The sequence below is a fragment of the Dreissena polymorpha genome, chromosome 1, assembly GCF_020536995.1.
Source record: "Dreissena polymorpha isolate Duluth1 chromosome 1, UMN_Dpol_1.0, whole genome shotgun sequence".
NCBI lineage: Eukaryota > Metazoa > Mollusca > Bivalvia > Myida > Dreissenidae > Dreissena > Dreissena polymorpha.
This window is the reverse complement of record NC_068355.1, coordinates 155,364,656-155,381,607: the sequence shown is the minus strand read 5'-3', so window position 1 is coordinate 155,381,607 and position 16,952 is coordinate 155,364,656. Positions and strand designations below refer to the sequence as shown.

General features: G+C 34.5%; 1 protein-coding gene and 1 long non-coding RNA gene across 2 annotated transcripts in view; one reads left to right on the top strand and one right to left on the bottom strand.

The window, feature by feature from the left end:
• The window catches only part of LOC127856886 (uncharacterized), a 129,169-nt gene that overhangs the window by 19,489 nt on the left and 92,728 nt on the right, over positions 1 to 16,952 (top strand). The window lies entirely within an intron of this gene.
• On the bottom strand, positions 2,781 to 4,095 carry LOC127857359 (uncharacterized). The gene is made up of 3 exons (XR_008038379.1): positions 3,864 to 4,095; positions 3,328 to 3,414; positions 2,781 to 3,016 (listed from the first exon to the last, which is right to left on the bottom strand). It is a non-coding gene; the product is annotated as an uncharacterized LOC127857359 (long non-coding RNA).

The window sequence follows — 16,952 nt, the reverse complement described above, 5'->3', positions numbered from 1 at the left end:
TTTCCGGTCTTCACTTTCAGGTCGCTGACTTTCTTTTTGCATTCCTCAACAGTACGGCTAATTAAGCTGGTGCTGTTGACACTAAAAAATGCAATTTCAGTCTAGCAAAAATTCATCACATGTTATACTTTTACCACCAGCACCAGTTATAAGCTCCAAAAATGAAAAATACAAACAATTAAGAATAAATACATCTACATGTATTCAAATTAAGATTTAATACTGTAACTTAAATTAAGCTATAGCACTTCATGCTTAAATTGTACATTGTATCAGTTTAATGTAAAAAATGGGCTTCACAAAAACTGATTGATCACCAGTTACTAAAAAGTTTATATCTAAATTATTGTCTGAATTTTGTTTTGTTTCTTGAATGCTTGTGTTGATATGATTAATCTGGGGCTTTGAATGTTCAACCAATTACGCATCCATAACGCTTTCCCAGGCTTTTTGTTTGTCCGAACCAGTGAGAGAAACAGACAGATCACCCTCGAGCACATCAAACTTGTTTTCATACTCTGAAATGAGCGTTTCAAACTCGTTTTTTTACCAATTCGGTTTCTTTTTCTTCGTTTTTACTTCATTGTTTACAGTAGATTCTGTTGCAGACGATTACGTTCTTACGCATCCGCGCGCACTTGACAGGCTAAAAAACACTTACGCGCAGCGTAAATTTTGCGCACATTTTAGTAAACAGCGTACACATTAATTTACGTTCGGCGTAAATTCTGTGCGTAAACCTAAAGTTGCGTAAATATACGCTGTTAGTGAAACGCACTCTTAGTCCATAAGTGAACAAAACTGCTAACATTGATTTTTAACTTCAGATGAAATTGATTAATATTTTTGACAGGATTTTTTTAACCTATTTATGCCTAGCGTCTAGAAAAAAGGCCTTGACAATCAGCGTAGACCCAGATGAGACGCCGCATGATGCGGCATCTCATCATGGTCTTCGCTGTTTGCTTAAAGGAATTTCTGTAAGAAATATTCTCAATATAGAAATAATTATACTAGACATCCCTAATTTTGGAAATAAATTGATCCAATTTAGAAGGATGGGAGAGTCCACTAGGCATAAATGGGTTAAACTGGTGTTCACAAAGTTAATGGATGTTGAAAATGATTTAAATCGATTTGGCTATTCATAAAAAAAATATATGTTTGTGATAACCTGACCTTTACATGGCAGGTACATGTATGTGTTTTTTTTAGCTCACCTGAGCACAAAGTGTCATGGTGAGCTTTTGTGATCGCCTTTTGTCCGTTGTGCGTTGTCCGTTGTGCGACGTCAACATTTGCCTTGTTCACTCTCTAGAGGCCACATTTATTGTCCAATCTTCATGAAATTTGGTCAGAAGATTGGTTTCAAGATATCTTGGATGAGTTCGAAAATGGATACGTTTGCTTGCAAAACATGGCTGCCAAGGGGCGGGGCATTTTTCCTTATATGGCTATATATGGCTATAGCAAAATCTTGTTAACTCTCTAGAGGCCACATTTATTGTCCGATCCTCATGAAACTTGGTCAGAAGACTCATCCCAATGATATCTTGGACGAGTTCGAAATGATGCCTGTTGGTTGAAAAACATGGCCACCAGGGGGCGGGGCATTTTTCCTTATATGGCTATATATAGTAAAACCTTGTTAACACTCTAGAGGCCACATATATTGTCCAATCTTCATGAAATTTGGTCAGAAGATTGCTCTCAATGATATCTTGGATGAGTTAAAAAATGGTAAAGTTTGCTTGAAAAACATGGCCGCCATGGGGCGGGGCATTTTTCCTTATATGGCTATATATGGCTATAGAAAAATCTTGTTAACTCTCTAGAGGCCACATTTATTGTCCGATCTTCATGAAACGTGGTCAGAAGAGAAGTTCATCCTAATAATATCTTGGACGAGTTCGAAAATGATGCTGGTTGGTTGAAAAATATGGCCGCCAGGGGGTGGGGCATTTTTCCTTAAATGGCTATAGTAAAACCTTATTAACACTCCAGAGGCCACATTTATTGTCCAATCTTCATGAAATTTGGTCAGAAGATTGCTCTCAATGATATCTTGGATGAGTTTGAAAATGGTAACGTTTGCTTGAAAAACATGGCTGCCAAGGGGCGGGGAATTTTTCCTGATATGGCTATATATGGCTATAGTAAAATCTTGTTAACTCTCAAGAGGCCACATTTATTGTCCGATCTTCATGAAACTTGGTCAGAAGATTCATCCCAATAATATCTTGGACGAGTTCAAAAATGATGCTGGTTGGTTGAAAAACATGTCCGCCAGGGGGCGGGGCATTTTTCCTTATATTCCTGTACGAAAAAGTTTGGGCAGACTGCAAGCAGATTTTTACAGAATAAAGTAAACAAAATCTGTATAGATTCTATGCAGAAAATATTTGGTTTCCATTTAAAATGAGTTGAACCAGATTTCTATTTATAGATTTTTTCAATATAAACAAAGAACGAATTCTGTACAGATTTTACGAATTATTTAAATTAAGCAGAATTTTTTCAGGGCAGAAAAAAATCTGGCCAGATTTAAATGCCGGGAGAACCAAAATATGAGAATGAAATTCTGTGCAAAATAAAATCTGTACACACCAAATTCTGTACAGAATAATGTATCAAAATGTGAAGTAAAATATATAGACTGTAAATATTAAACATTTTTATTTAATGATATAATGACATGTTATATATATATAAATATATAAGAAAAGTAACATATACTGACAGTCAATAAAATAAAATAATTTACTCTATGACATCCCTTTAAGAAATAAATCCCTAATTACAACACACATTATTGTATCATTGTTATATCATATAAAAAACACAGTAAATAAAGTAAGTTTATGTTTCAAGAAATTACAGTTATTATATTGAGATGAAAATCCCTTTTAGAGCTCTTCTTTTGCCTTAACTAGAACCTGAGGTACCATCACTCTGTGACTGCACTACCGAGGTCGTTGTCAGGGGAAAGTTGCTACACAATCTTTTTTGACAGTGGCTGAAAGCAAAAATTACAATTAACTTTTTTAAATCATTTTGTTTAGTCAATCTGAATGAAATGATCATATGAGATATACTTAAATTACAACTTAAATAACGCAACGTGCATATGAGATATACTTAAATTACAACTTAAATAACGCGACGTGGTTCACCACTTGCTTCTCTTTATATTTTGCTTTTTACAGAATAAAATTAATTTGACATTTTTTTATATGAAGTTGTTTTATCATAGAGTGTTTTATAAAAAGAGAATTTGCAATGTTGAATTAGTTACAAACCACATTATATATAGTTTTTGCTTCACACCTTTTAAGCACCATTACTCTGTGACTGCACTACTGAGGTTGTTGTCAGGCCACCCGTAAGTTGCTACACAATTTTTTTTGAAAATCGCTGAAAGCAAATTAAAATACAATTTACTATTTTAAAATTATTTTGTTTAGCCAATCTGAATGAAGTGATCATATGGGATCTACTTTAATTACAATTTTAATAATGCAAGTGATAACAATCATAGCTTTCGTAAATATGTAATTGAAAAAAAGGCTTTAAATTTCGTGGCAGAGTAGTTATTCATAAATAAATCTAAGTATTGGTTACATTGCCATTTCATTTGGTCACTGATTAGAAAATTGATTGTTATAACTATGTTGGTTTTGTAATATAGAGATACCTTTGACTGACTTATGTCTTTTATGTAAACTTACTGCAAAGATAATTGGTTTCATCATTTATTTTAAATGTAAATCACCCGCCAAAACAGATCTTTGTTGCTGTTAAATGATATCATTAAATTAAACATAACATTATAAGAAAACAATGCAAAGAAAATCAATACAAACCTGTTTAATAGTTCAAAGCATTTCCAAAGGGCCACTTCATAACTCACTGAATTCCTCTTTTAGAGACTTGTAAACACACAAAATGTTGATTTCCTCATTTAATCAATTGTTGAAGAATGTTCATCAAAGTATTTCAGGATATTGTTAAAGCTTCAACTTTAAAAAGTCCCAACATTGCTTTGAAACTACATTTCAAGCCAGTAACACTAACAGGTCCTGCATCGATCTAAGTTTACACATTCAAAATTTGGCTCACAATCTGTAAACAACCAATCAGAAGAGATTATACACATTCCAGCAAGCCAGAAAAAGATAGCGGCAGTTTCAAATTACAAGTACCAAGCAGGCAGGATTTGTTTGTTAGGGGTTTATGATTATTTTCAAGTGAACTGTTTCAGAGGTGTATACAAGCACTGACATTACAATGGTTATTTTCATAAATAGAGTCAGAGGAAGGCAAAGTAAGCATTTAATTCTAGTGGAAATACGTAACTGCCAATCTAAAGCAAAGCAGTTAGCATAAGACAAGGGGGGGGGGGGGGGGGGGGGGGGGGGGATTGAAAAACAATTTTCAATTTGCATTTAGCCCTAAATCAAGTTTACTGTAAGACCCTTATTTCACAAAGATATTTTATGACCATAGTAGATCTACATGTACTCTAAGTGTTTAAAGGTAAATTATCATTACATACTCACATATTTTCATATTATGAAATGTAATACATACATGTATGGCAATTATTGTATGAATTGAACTTAACATAATTGTTGTTTTTATATATATGGCAAACGTTTCCCATAATAAACATTTAAAAACTGGTATCAGAAGTATATCATTTTTAATTATCTAAGTCCCATTTTGAAATTTTGTTTCATAAGTTTTCTAAGTCCAATATTCTGCCTCATTTTTGACCAAGTATCAAAATTCTGTCTTGCTAAAATGCAGAGTGCTAAAAATATGTCTTATAAAAATGAAAAGTATAAAAATTCTGTTTGGTATAGTAATATGTACAGAGTTAATTCTGCTTCATTGTAATTCTGCTTAAAAAATCTGTACAGTTTTCCACACAGATTCTGGGTCTGTGTCCTCTTTGTACAGAATAAATTAATTCTGTCTTGATTCTGGGCAGACTTTGTACGGACTCTGTACAAAATTTGCATAGAATTTTCGTACAGGTGGCTATAGTAAAACCTTGTTAACACTCTAGAGGCCACATTTATTTTCTGATCTTAATGAAACTTGGTAAGAAGATTTGTCCCAATAATATCTTGTTATCTCAGGTGAGCGACTTTGGGCCTTTCAGGCCCTCTTGTTTCATCTTCTTATACCAAAAAGCATATAGCGGTTGAGTCCGTTTGCCGGTCAGTCTGTCCATCTTGCAGAGTTAATCTCGAAATGGCATGTTTAGTCGCAGTGGTGTAGTGGATATGGTTACCTAGCGATTGGGAGGTCACAGGTTCGATCCCCGTTGTGGGAGCGTTCCTTAGATTTCCCCCATAGACACCAAGTACTGGTTCTAGTACCAGGAAATGGACTCGAGAGCGTTTCAAATAAGCCTTAGGCTTTCTATGCAATCAAGCAAAAATAAATAGGTTTAAACTAAACTAAATGGCATGTTTCCTCTAACATCAAGATTACTTTGTACAAAGCTTGGATACTTGTAGGGTTGATTTCTTTGAACACTATAAATACATAGAGAATATTTGAAGGATTCTTTGGAATATCCATTTTAATTCACGAGTGATCATAGAACAACTGATCACAAGTGAATTCAAATAGATATTCCACCCAATCCGACAAATTTTCTTTTTATTTTGTGCTTTTTTCACTGTTTATTTACATTGTGAAGCAGTTATATGGAGAATCTTGCTGGAATAATGATGTCATTTCGTTAAAAAATGACGTCATTTCACAGTTAAACAGTGTAAATGATAATTATCAGTTTTAATTCACTGATATTTCTCTATAGATCACTGGAAAGCATACAATAAACCCGTATCACCTGACCTCTAACATTGACCTAGTAACATCAATACCACTAGCTACAAAGCTTTAGTACATGTAGGTGCCTGGATATTATCGATAAACACTCTCAACTGACCCCATTTTTATGTTCCTCACTATAGTAGTGGGGGACATATTGTTTTTGCCCTGTCTGTTGGTCTGTTGGTTGGTCTGTTGGTTGGTGTGCGCCAACTTTAACATTTGCAATAACTTTTGCATTATTGAAGATAGGAACTTGGTATTTAGCATGCATATGTATCTCATGGAGCTGCACATTTTGAGTGGTGAAAGGTCAAGGTCATGGTCATCCTTCAAGGTCAAAGGTCAAATATATGGGTCAAAATCGCTCATTTAATGTACACTTTTGCAGTATTTCAATATTCAAGATAGCAACTTGATATTTGGGATGCATGTGTATCTCATGGAGCTGCACAATTTGAGTGGTGAAAGGTCAAGGTCAGACGTCAAATATATGTGGCCAAAATCGCTCATTTTATGAGTACTTTTGCAATATTGAAGATAACAACTTGATATTTGGCATGCATGTGTATCTCATGAAGCTGCACATTTTGAGTGGTGAAAGGTCAAGGTCAAGGTCATCCTTCAAGGTCAGAGGTCAAATATATGTGTCCCAAATCTCTAATTTTATGAATACTTTTGCAATATTGAAGATAGCAACTTGATATTTGGCATGCATGTGTATCTCATGGAGCTGCACATTTTGAGTGGTGAAAGGTCAAGGTCAAGGTCCTCCTTCAAGGTCAAATATATGGGTCAAAATTGCTCATGTAATGTCACTTCTGCAATATTGAAGCTAGCAATTTTACATTTGAAATGCATGTGTATCTCATGGAGCTGCACATTTTGAGTGGTGAAGGGTCAAGGTCAAGGTCATCCTACAAGGTCAAACATCATATAGGGGGACATTGTGTTTCACAAACACATATTGTTTACCATGTTATTAACCTACTTTTTGATTATTCAGAAAGTCAAAATTTGTGGTTAAGAAAAAAGTTACAGTTTTATTAACATGGATACTGCTTACAGCTTTGATAATTTCATTCTATGTGCAGCACATTAGCATCACTCCCATCATTTGACCTCATTTTGACCTTAGCCTTGTCCTACTTTCAGACTTAGACTCATTCAAATAAGTCAATACTGAGAAGACTTTAATTTATTTATTAACCCATTTATGCCTAGTGGACTCTCCCATCCTTCTAAATTAGATCAATTTATTTCCAAAATTAGGGATGTTTTGTATATTTACTTTTCGGCGTAAGCTGTATTAAGCCAGCTTTTCACCTTAGCCTGACCTTTGTTAGCGTCCAATAGAATTCAAATAAAACTTCCCGTGGCCAAGTACAGATGAATACACTTCATTGACTGCATTGGCTGATTTGAGAATACATATTTAGTACTAACTTCCATATTCCTGTCAACATGTTAACATGTTAAAGTATAGAGAGCAGCGGAAGCGAAGACTCACTTTAATGCATTGCATTTCAACTCGCGAGGTATATCGGGTCAATTTGCGGCCACTGTGAGTGAATGTCAGAGTTTACGTACAGGTCATCGCTGCGTCTCTACCCTATGTGCTGATCGGAGTTCGCGGCCAGGAAAATAATCGTTACATAATAAAGACGCTATAGTGTGAACTAGGTGAACTGGAATTTTCTTTAGACCAGACAGATGTTAAATGAAGATATCCAGCGATATCATATGGTATGTCAATAATATATTCTTAATGTGTTTTACAACAATACCATGATAAATATTATTTTTAATTAATTTAACAAGAATTATGCCATCATATTGACTAATGAATTAAGCATGAGGGCAATGATTCTCGATACTGTTAATAATCAAATCAAATAGCAACGCCAGACAAACCACTAAAACAGGTTTGTTCGAAGAACGCGCGTAAAAATATTTAAAATATGTACGGATACTTCGCGTGTGGCCGGTTGACTCATATGTTTTAATTTCACTTCCATTCTTCTTTTGGTTTTCTGTTTTGTATCTATGCGTTTATGACCAGCAATATGTAATAATGTAAAATAAGCCGCGAAAACTCCGCGTATTATCCCGTACTGCGTTTGCTGCAGCTAAGAACTGCACAGAAAAAGACATTCACTATCTTTGATCTCATTCATTGAAGTCTTTACCTTTCATTAACTGCAACCACAATCAACGCCATATATCTTTTTTAAAGATATTTCTTGTTATATTTAAAATATTTCTTACAGAAATTCCTTTAAGCAAACAGCGCAGACCCTGATGAGACACCGCATCATGCGGCGTCTCATCTGGCAGGGGTGTGATTTTTCCGCGGATTTCCGCGGATCGGGTTGTCCCGGATGTCACTTCTGAGATTTGCGTAAATTCGTTTTAAAAAATGTGGGGGAGGGGGGCTACCACCGATTCCGCGGACGTATTTCATAAGCGGCCCGAAATATCCGCGGCCCGCGAAATCTCTCCGCATTTTACACTGGTATATTATGCCTAAGCATTTTTAAAACGAGCCATTCTTCCAATTAAAATCGTGTTCTTAAAATGCGCTCTGTGATTTGTTTGCAAATGGCGCCGTTGTGAAGAGAAAATTAAGATTATTGAAATAACAAATAGCAATCGAATAAATGACTGACATCACCTAGTCTGATAGGAATAATTAAATGTGTTTGTCAATAAAAAAGACTACGTTTTAGATACAAGCAACACATATTTTGTTAAGAAATGTGCCCACTGAATTTGTGACACGGAAACCAGTGTTTGCAAATTGGAGTTTAGTCTACTCGCGAAGTAAAACAATTTAGAAGAGTATCGTTCGAACATGGAAATAGACAAACATGATTTGATTTTTATATGTCTGTGGGTCTGTGTATAATCAGATTCATATGCATATTCTGCTTTATTATGTTTGTCACGCTGTTCAGTTAACTGAAATAGCTTTGAACTGAGTGAAGATGTGAAATGCAAGATATTGAAAGGTAAACAAATTAAATATATTCATTTAACTCAGTTAATACATCATTAACCTCAAAAGAACACTCAAGTGTGTTTGTTTATATTTAGTCTATTAACTGTAATTCAATACATTGAAAAACTGCTGCTATTGATCACAATATATACTTAACTGTTTACTTTGCATCCTCAGTATGTTAAATGTGAAGTTTAACAAGTTTTTATAAAGAAATGTTGTTATGAAGTTCAAAAAGTTGTTTATTTTAATGTCTGTTTTTATGTTTGTCATTGCGTTATGCGCGCCATTCGCGTAGTCAAAATCAGTCAACAGAATTTTCCTCCCCTCTGACTTTGCCTGAATCACACCCCTGTCTGGGTCTACACTGTTTGCCAAGGCCTTTTTTCTAGACGCTAGGCATAAATGGGTTAAAGAATTAGGATGAACTTGGATATTGCGAATACAGAAATATTGCAGTTAAACAGAAACTGTTTAATATGCATTGATGCATATAAAACAGGTTTATATTTTGCTTGTTGAATACATCTTTCTCATTTCTCCCATTAATTCATTTATTAAAAAATGACAATATTTTTTAGGAGGAAATTCATGAAAAGCAGTAAAATAATACATTGCCCAGATAATAGACGCGCTATTAATCATTATTTGACTACTGCAGCTTCTGAGCTTATATGGTTCATGTCTTCGACTTCATGAAAATTGTGTTTATGGTTCCCATGGAAAAAATATTGAAAGACATTTATATAGTTCTTTACTTATACATGGATTTTATAAAAGATTTAATTCTTTTGTTTGCACCTGATATTTTCTGTATTAGCTGCATATAACATAAAAGGTTTGATTATCTTACATACCTTATATCACATTTGTTAAATAAGTGTCTTCCCCAAGGGCAAATTTATTTAAAATCATGTACTTTTCCCCAATAGTAGTCTTACAAAAGGGCTGTGCTTTAGTCCCCCTCCTATCTCCAAATTTAGATCACTAATTTTCCCCTCCCACTCATATTCTTGATTCCCTCCAGATTCTCTTAAAAACTCCTTCCATTACAAATCTTCTACAAGTCATTAACGTGTATCTTCATTTAAAATGCATTTTAAAGAAATGTAACAGAAAAAAGTTTCCTTTTCCATATTATTTATGTGTGGTTGTACCAATTGATGTGAACTCTTTTGATGTGTGTGAGTAAAATAGTGGAAGTAATGAACAATCCATTATTCAGAGCAGCAAAGTGAGTGCCATGATTGTTGGCAACATTATTCATACATACAAATTATTAATTAATATTGAAATTCTTATTTTACTATGACTCAACAATGATGGCACTGCTGGTTCGCTTTATAAGTCTTGCTTATTAGATGTTGCAGTTATACACTTACCAACTTGATCATATTGTACATGTAATTCTTTGTCAATACAGTTGTGGTGTTATGTTGGGCTCAATGTTCATTGATACACAATTACAAACTTTGAGTTTCCTATTCAAGTGTGACACATCGTACATGTATCTCCTACATAAATTTTGACCAATTGTCATTAAACTTGACTCAAATGTTGATAAAGAGTGCAGAAAACATAAGTCAGTCATGCTGGCTCATGGTCAAGGTCGTACTTCGTGGTCAAATGTTTGAGCCCTTTTTATGTCCCCCAGACTATACTGGGGGACATTGTTTTTGCCCTGTCTGTTGGTTTGTTTGTTGGTTTGCGTCAAACTTTAACATTGGCCATAACATTTACAATATTGAAGATAGCTATTTGATATTTGGCTAGCATGTGTATCTCATGGAGCTGCACATTTAGAGTGGTGAAAGGTCAAGGTCAAAGGTCAAATTTTGCAATATTGAAGATAGCAACTTAATATTTGGCGTGCATGTGTATCTCATGGAGCTGCACATTTTGAGTGGTGAAAGGTCAAGGTCATCATTCAAGGTCAAGGTCAAATATATGGGGTACATAGTGTTTCACAAACATATCTTGTTTTTTTTTGCTTTTATATCTCTAATGCTATACCCTTTGAAGGATTATCATTGAACTTTTTTGTGCCATTTAAATAATGTGCACAAGGCCTGAGTCAGTAAGGCTTGGACAAAATTGGCTACAATGTTAAGATAATACAGATGATGGGCAGATACCATGAGTAGGTCATGCAAGTTCAAGGTCCAAGTCATTCTTTAAAGTTAAAGTTTGAGCCTTTTTTTTCTTGTCAATATTTATTAAAATTATGTTGGGTTTTCAACAAAATCCAGACTTAGTATTCATAATAATATGTGTGTTTGATATCTGGATTTTATCTGCATAATCATATAGATGGCAATATTGTATAAAATCATGTGCAATAACCTTTGAATATTCTTTTTCCACAGGTCATATATAAATAGGTAATACAAATGTACATGCAATAAGAGCGTTTCCAAGTATTTTCTTAGATGCTGTTATAAAGTTTGTTTACGAAAAATAAATAGTTTTGTCAAATAAGCGTCTTAACATTAACCCATTTATGCCTAGCGTCTAAAAAATAGGCCTTGGCAAACAGCGTAAACCTAGATGAGACGCCGCATGATGCGGCGTCTTATCAGGGTCTGCGCTGTTTGTTTAAAGGAATTTCTGCAAGAAATATTCTAAATATAGAAATAAATATACTAGACATCCCTAATTTTGGAAATAAATTGATGCAATTAAGAAGGATGGGAGAGTCCACTAGGCATAAATGGGTAAATTTCCAAGTGTGGTATCGTAAACATGTAACTTGTGGTTAATCAAACCATGTGAAGCCAATGGTACTCCATTGAGACATAAAGTATAAAACATTTGAGAGTCATTCTGCACTTAATGAGCCCCGCTCTTTGGACTTCCTTTAGACAAAAAAATCCACATTAGTGGCAACTATTTTCCCTGATTAGCCTGTGCTGACTGCACCGGCTAATGTGGGACAACACTTTATGCCCATGCATTTAGCCCTGCTTGAATGAATGTACATTTGAATATGCTTGAGAGGCTACTGAGATCTATTGAACTTATATTGAATGTTTGTGACAAATGTGAAGAGACGTTCAGTAAAATGCAGGCAACTTACATTGTATTGCTCCCATTTAGTAAAGCTACTTAATATTCATTTCTTAGTCTTATGCGCTATATTTTACATATGCAGAATGTCAATTATTTGTGGGTAGGTAAATGAGAAAAATAGTTGCTTAGAATGTAATTAATGAAATAATGGAAACTGTGCATTGATTGTTACATATATTAATACTTTATTTGAAAAACCGACAATGAATTTCAGTTTTGTGTTTAAAAATAGGAAATTGGTTCGCTTAAAAAGTAGAGTTTGGATGGAGGTATTGCTCTGAAATTTTCAATTCAGGTAGCATACATACAGACCTAGCTTGGAATGTTGTGTCACTCCAGTTGGGTGAAGGTGAAGGTCACTGTTACTAAAAAATAGAAAATAGTTGGCTTGTAGTCAATTACTTTAGTCTGCATTGACAAATTTTGATAAAACTTAAAATAAAGGTTTTAATGTTGACCTTGCTTTGGATCTCGTTTGCGGATAGTCAGTTTAAGGTCATTGTACATGAAATAGGAAAAATGTTTCCGCTAAATAACCTTAGTTTAATTTAGAGTCTGTCAGGTGAAAGCCAATACAATTTTAACTAACAATAGAAAATGATTTCTATTCAATAACTTGTGTTTGTGTGGAGGTATTGAAATTGTGTTTCTAGGAAGCTTATGCACAGACCTTGTTTTGAACTGTAAAATTATTTGAAGTTTTATTAAAGTATTTTAGTAAGAACAACTTTGAAAACTCTATTTCGTGACCTTAACATATTTCTTGTTCATTGCATTTTTTTCCCTTTATTTTGCTCATTTATCAACTGTGTTCATATCTGTATTTGGCAGTTTCAAAGATTCTAAGTGCTTGCCAGTGTCATCTATTTCAAGCAATTTGCAGTTTACTGTTGAATGTTCTTGAGTATGAACATTCTCTGTTGAAGAGACTGTCTTGAAATAGTCTTAAAATAATAGCTTTATGATAAGGAAACAATACCTGGTTCCTGGTACAAAGCAAAGAATGTTTTTTTTTGTTCGCAAGATGTTCATAATGTTAATAATGTTTGCCTGAAGACATAAACATTCCAGTAAAGAAAGTGTTGAAGCTGACAAAATGTTATTTTTAGCCCAGGTGTTGGTTATCAGGGGATGATGATAGTGGTGTGCTGCCCATATGGCTTATCATTACTATGGATGGATAAAAGTATTAGCCATTGTGTGTGATCCAAGTATAATTAATGTTAATATTTCTGAGTTAATAAAAGTGTCTTTCAATTGTAGTGTTTCTTTTGTCTAGGTTTATTTAGGAAGCGGCATGCCAGATGTTCTCTTTTGAATGGAAATACATCGCTTTGATGTGTTTATTCTCAGAAGGAATGGAAATAAATACCTAATTGTTCTTAAACTTTCAGTTATTGTTTAGCAGTGTTCTTGTGGCAATGTTCTATTAAAACTATAAACTTAATGATAATAAATCATTTTCAGAGTTGTCAATTAGATTGTTTTTGCATAGCATCTACTATTAAGACTTTGTTGGGCCCTATACAGACCAAATGCATGATTTTGACAAAATTGTGGTTCCGGTTAGTTTAGTTTAGACCAATCTGTTCAAGCATAATAGTATTTAAGTCCAAGGCTAATTGAGACACTCTGTCTGTTTATCCTAGAAGAAAAAACAACATGATTTGGTGTATTGAGGCGAAATCTTGAGAACCTTGCCACAGTGGGGATCAAACCTCCTGTTTGCTTGCAGACACAATATTCTTACAACACCACGCCACACAGTTGTGACTGAGGGTTGGTTGGTCAGTTCAGTTCTAATGTATTTATGCATGGATAAATATTAGTAAACTAGACACTTTTCCCAGATGCCACTTTCCTCTAAATGGACTGGAAACTGATCCAGAAACCTCTTAATTCTAAATGGACAGAAAATTGCCCACCTACCTACCACTTTCTTCTATACATATATGTGTTATATTGGAGTTATAGTGTATGGCACAAATCAATGATAATGGCCAGTTCGCAACAATATTTAGATAAATCAAGACCTGTTAGTGTTCAGGAAAGATGATATCCTACATAATTGCCAGAAACAGGGTTCTGGGAATTCCTCAGGACAAATAATACTTGGAAAGCAATTAATTTATTGAACACTGTGATGATTTGTTCTCTTATCTGAGGCGCTGAAGCCTTATAGACTGAATGATATTCAATTTTTTCTTGAGGTGACCCCTGTTGCAATCGTATTAATATTTTCTGTTGTTTGTATTATGTTTTGATATTTGCACGCTCATTCCTGACAGCACAAACTAATTTCGGACGACACTTTACACACATGCATTAAGCCCTGTTTTCTCAAGAGCTAGGCTCGAGTGTGACAAAGCTCTAGTTTTGTTAAATAAATATTTTTTTTAGAATTTATGTTTGCCAGTTCCTGAAACAAGTGACTTTTTGCAATTTATTTTCTAAACAAAACTCCCCATTCATTGCCTACAGGAAAAATAAAACATTATCACAGGAAACGAGAATAACATTTATTGCAAAACGTAGTGCTTGAACTATATATGAGGTCGATATCTGCTGTTGCTTTGTAGACAAAAATAATCTAACCAAAAACTGTCAAATTCTGGAACTTGTTGGGAAAAAAACAAACGAAATATGTTGTCACAAATGCTTGACTCTTGCTTTTGTTTTTCTCATACAGTACTCAATAAATGTATAGTAATAAAAAATGAACATTACTGTAATAACTCTATGTTTTCGGACACTCTAAGTTTTCGGACACCACTTTTTTTAGCAAAAATATATATTTTTTGTTGTGACTCTTAATTTTCGGACACACGAGTTTTCGTCCATAATTAATGTCTCTAAGTTTTCGGACAGTATATTTTACAGCGCGATTTTACCAAATGTCGGTCCTGTTTTCGATATCTAATGACACTTCGATCATTGGGTTTTACAGCCAGATTAACATCATAAAACATGACAGGTGCATGCCTGAGGGCAACGGACCATTACATTTGCGTTATTGGGTAAATAACCTTGTAAACCGGTATTAAACAATGGTTTCGCCCGATAGCATAAGCGTTATGACAATTAACAGGGGTAGTGCCAATTAACATTTCAATTATCTACCGCAATGGTACTACCCCTTCTCAGTAAAATAACTGTGACAAATACTAAACACTTAAAAGTGTGATGAACCCTTTTGCAAGTTTTACGAACAATGGAAGGTGTTAGACAACAACTGTCGGAAATGAACAAACAAAGAATACATAGTTTGCTTTTTTTATTGCGTTAATTACAGGTTAATTACTAGCAAGTATCCGTGCATCATATGCTCATCTTTGAACTCGTTGGTCAAAGTACAACCTTGTAGTAACTTTCTGTCAAATAAATTGAGCATTTAAAGTTATTTAAAATGCAGTGCAAACATATATAACTGTAATTTATGTTATACGGCATGGTATTTTACAAGCGCGTGCTATTACGGTAGTCGTTGATACAATTGACGCTATTTTCGGACACTTCAATTTTCGACTCTAAGTTTTCGGACACCTGTACTTTGTGAATATTTTTTGTATCCAAGTTTTCGGACACGAAAAAAAATAATTATTTTTAAGTGTCCGAAAACATAGAGTAATTACAGTACTCAAGAAATGTAAAGTACTCAAGAAACGTACAGAATTCAAAAAATGAATAGTACTCAATACAGTACTCGATAAAGGTACAGTACTGAATAAATATACAGTTCTCAGTAAATGTACAGTACCCCAAAAGTGTACAGTGCCCACAAATGTACAGTGCTACAAAAATCTACAGTACCTAACCAAAAATGCACATAACTCAATAAATGAGTAGTGCTGAATTGATGTACATGAATAAATAAATGTACCCAACAAATGTACAGTATTCAATAAATGAGCAATATTCAATAAATGAATATTACTGAATTAAAAGTTTACTCAAATAATGTGCGTTACTCAATAAAAGTACATTACCCCATAAATGTATGGTATTCAATAAATATATACACAGGTTTTTTCTAGCCATTTTGAAAAAAGGAGAAAAAGGAGTCTGGTCAAATTGTGATTTTTTAAATCAGAAAAATGGCAAATTTGGGAATTTGTTATCATCAAAAAGGACCAAATAGAATGTACAGAACCCCAAAAATGTGCAGAACCCAAAAATGTGCAGGGCTAAATAAATCTACGGTACTAAAAAATGCACATTACTTAATAAATGTAAAATACTCAATTAATATACAGTACTTAATAAATGTATATTACCCAATAAATGTACTGTACCGGTAATCTATAAATGCAAATTCAGAGTCTAGTATACATCATTGTTATGACCCCCTTCGAAGAAGAGGGGGTATATTGCTTTGCTCATGTCGGTCGGTAGGTCAGTCGGTCCGTCCACCAGGTGGTTTTCGGATGATAACTCAAGAACCCTTGGGGCTAAGATCATGAAACTTCATAGGTACATTGATCATGACTCGCAGATGAACCCTATTGATTTTGAGGTCACTAGGACAAAGGTCAAGGTCACGGTGACCCGAAATAGTAAAATGGTTTCCGGATGATAACTCAAGAACGCTTGGGGCTAAGATCATGAAACTTCATAGGTACATTGATCATGACTCACAGATGAACCCTATTGATTTTGAGGTCACTAGGTCAAGGTCACGGTGACCCGAAATAGTAAAATGGTTTCCGGATGATAATTCAAGAACGCATACGCCTAGGATCATGATACTTCATGGGTAGATTGATCATGACTCGCAGATGACCCCTATGATTTTGAGGTCACTAGGTCAAAGGTCAAGGTCACGGTGACCCGGAATAGTAAAATGGTTTCCGGATGATAACTCAAGAACGCATTTGCCTAGGATCATGACACTTCATAGGTACATTGATCGTGACTTGCTGATGACCCCTATTGATTTTCAGGTCACTAAGTCAAAGGTCAAGGTCACAGTGACAAAAGTCGTATTCACACAATGGCTGCCAGTACAACGGACAGCCCATATGGGGGGCATGCATGT